This window comes from Myotis brandtii, unplaced genomic scaffold (assembly GCF_000412655.1).
Source record: "Myotis brandtii unplaced genomic scaffold, ASM41265v1 scaffold892, whole genome shotgun sequence".
Classification (NCBI taxonomy): Eukaryota; Metazoa; Chordata; class Mammalia; order Chiroptera; family Vespertilionidae; genus Myotis; species Myotis brandtii.
The window spans coordinates 872688-876116 of record NW_005371656.1 but is presented as its reverse complement, the minus strand read 5'-3'; the positions used below and the strand labels follow the sequence as shown (position 1 = coordinate 876116).

Below are 3429 nucleotides of genomic sequence, written 5' to 3'. Positions count from 1 at the left end.
CGGGCTGGGCCAGCTGGTGGGGGTAGGGTGGGGGTGGGCGGCTCACTGGATAATTCTTTTAAAAAGTCTTTATTGACCCAGTGTGTCCAGGCCATGGGTTTTAAGTGCAGAGCTTGATGGAGTTCTGCGTATGATGCATTTGTGTAACCACCGCTGGGATCCAGATATAGAACAGAGTAGAGCTCGGGCGGGGGAGGGGGTCCTCCCTCGTTCGCCTCTGCGCCCCACCCCCAGGAGCCACTGTTCTGACCATCCATTAGCTCGTGTGTCCTCGACCGTCACGTAAATGGAATCATGCAACAAGCACTCCGTGGTGTCTGGCGTCTTGGCTCGTTGTTAAGCCTGAGATCCTCCCAGTGGGTTCTGCAGGAAAGCGGGAAGCCCTTCCGAGAGAGGCTCTTCCACACGTGCCCTGAGCTTGCTCCTCCCCGACACAGTCCTCTGCCCGTCAAGGTGCCCCTGTCCTTGAATCGGGGTGGGCTGGTGACTGCTTTGACGATGGGGCAGCTGAGGAGTGACGCTGTGGGGCGTCCCAGGCTGAGACACGAAAGGTGGGGCAGCCTTGGCCCTGTTTGCTGGGACACTGGTGCTTGGAGCCCTGGGCATGAGGCAAGAGGTCTCACCGCCCCGAGGCTGCCGTGTTGTGATGTGAGGAAGCCACGCTGTGTGGGGAGGCCACACGAGGTGCTCCGTCCTTGGTCTGACTCTGAGCCTTCGCAGCCCAGGCACCGGCATGTGAATGAATCAGCCCCAGGAGACCCCAGCCCCTGGCTGTCAGGTCATCCTGGCCTGCAGGTCTTCCCAGGTGAGGCCCCAGGCATCACGGAACGGGGATAAGTCATCCCTTTACCAAGTGCCTGCTCCACACAATGCAGACACACGAGAAAATGGCTGTTTTAAGCTGCTGAGTTTGGGGTAATTTGTCAGCCCAGTGATCACTGGTACACAGGGTGCAGTGGCTGGACTCAGGAGGGCCAAGGTTAGCCTTCTCACTGGGTGAGACGGGGCGAGAACATCTGCTTTTGGGGGCCCACTGGCTGCTTCACAGCCCTGCCTACACCTCACCCTCTGCTTTTTGCTTCTCACCCGCTCTTTTTGGTTTTAGGCCAGTTGTTAATTAATTCTCTGCCTCCCCCTGCAAAAGCAAAAGGACGTGGTTCCTCCCCCACACCGTTGCCTCCCTGTGGAGACCCCAGAGGAGGGGACATGTGGGATATTCGAGGAGTCCCGTCAGCCTCTAGCAGGTGCAAGGAAACCGCACCGCACAGCCCCAGGCACTCAGTGCTCAAGAAATGTGTGTATCGAGAGGGTCATCAGTCCCCTGTCACCGCAGGTGTCCTCTCTGTGACCTCTGGGTGGGGACACCACTCAGGGAGCAGGACTTTGGCATCTGGCTCTTGGAACTCTTTTCTGAGGGCCCAGCTCCTGGCCAACTCTGACATTATGAAATGTCATCCTTCACCTATATGGGTGGAGTTCATAGTACAGCCCCTAAAATGACAGACCCAGCACAGTGGCCCTCCCACCTACCGGCTGTGTGACAATGGAGAAGTGGCCTGACCTCTCTGAGCCTCGGTCCCCAATTCTGTAAAAAGGGTATAATAGTAAATAGTCCTGGCTTCGTCCAGGGCTGCAGGGAAGACAAAACATATGATAATAATACATAGCCAGCATTTACTGAGTACATAGTAAGCCGTCAAGAAATGGTAGCCAAACAAAACAAACCAAACGGGAGGAGGGGAGCTTATGTGAGAGGCAGTATTATTGAATTTTTTGCAGATGAAGGAAAGGGCTGAGGTCATGGAGCTAAGAGGCGGAAGAGACGTGGTGCCAATCTGGGTCTGTGTGCTGCCAAAACTCATGCTCCTTCCGCTCCGTCTCTCTGTCTTTAGAGCAGGTGCCTGTGGGTCTGGAGCCCATGCATGACCTTGCAGAGCTCTGTGCCCTGCCCAGGCTCACATGTTAGTTTCCTTGGGGCATGGTGGTAGCCCTCTGGAGAGCGTCCTCTGGCCTCAGAGAGCCTCAATGAGCTGCAGTAGCCACCGAGGAACCCTCTGGGCCTGGGGTTGCCATACAACTGCTCTGCCTTCCAGAAAGCTCTATTTTTTTTTTTCCCCTCTGTGAACTAGATTGGATGCAGAGACTTGGAAACTGCCCTTTTCTCAAGCAGGTGTCCAAGGAAGAATCTGATTTATTTTATTATTTTAACAGCTTTATTGAGATGAGTTTCATATACTGTGCAAATCACCCATGTAAGTGTGCAATTCAATGGCTTTTAGTAATAGTCACAGAGTGGTACAACAACATAATCAATTTTAGAACATTTTCATCACTGTCCAGACACCCTTCACGCCTTGGCCATAATATTACACCCTCCCCCCATCCTCAGCCCCAGGCAGCCACGAATCTCCTTTCTGTCTCTATAGCTCTGCCTATTCTAGATGTTTCATATAATCAGAATCACATGTTATGTGGTCCTTTGTGTCTGGCTTCTTTCACTTAACATGTTTAAAGGTTCATCCATGTTGTGGTGTATATTTTTATTGCCAAATACTATTCCTTGTATGACTATTGTGTTTGGTAAGCTCTTGCGTTGCTTTCATTTTCTGGTTGTTCTGAATAATATTTTTTAACATTTGTGTGCATGTGTTGTGTGGACATAGATTTTCATTTCTGTTGGGCATATAATGAGGAGTGGAATTGCTGGGTCATAGGTTAACTTCATGTTTAACCTTCTGAGAAACTGCCGGGCTCTTTTCAAGAATCGCACCACTTTTCACTCCCACCAGCAGTGTGTGAGGGTTCTGACTTCTCCACAGCCTCCCCACACCTGACTTTTTCTTGTTGTTGTTGTTAATCTTCACCCGAGGGTATTTTTCCATTGATTTTTAGAGAGAGTGGAAGGGAAGGGGGGAGACACACACAGAGAGAAACATCAATGTGAGAGAGACACACTGATTGGTTGCCACACTTATGCCCCCTCACCCCACCTGATCAGGGCTGGGGATTGAGCCTACAACCGAGCTACATGCCCTTGACCGGAATCGAACCCATGACCCTTCGGTCTGCAGGCGGATGCTCTATCTACTGAGCCAAATGGGCTAGGGCAACACCTGACTTTTTCATTCTGGCCATCAAAAAGGGTATGATGTAGTGTGTCTTCAGTTTTCCTTTCATTTGCGTGTTGGTCTTTGTATATCTTCTTTGGAGAAGTGCGTACTCTGACCCTTTTCTGATGCGTCTTTCTATTATTGAATTGTGAGTGGTCTTTATATATTCTTGATATAACCCCTTATCCTGGTTTGTTTATAAAGATTTTTTTTTTTTGCTATTGAGTTTTTAAAAAATATATATATTTTTATTGATTTCAGAGAGGAAGGGAGAGAGATAGAAACATCAATGATGAGAGAGAATAACTGATTGGCTGCC

The 3429-nt window shown here is 50.2% G+C and overlaps 1 long non-coding RNA gene across 1 annotated transcript in view; it reads left to right on the top strand.

The window, feature by feature from the left end:
- Window positions 1–3429, top strand: part of LOC106724566 — a 5478-nt gene that overhangs the window by 401 nt on the left and 1648 nt on the right. The gene's annotated exons all lie outside the window — the stretch shown is intronic.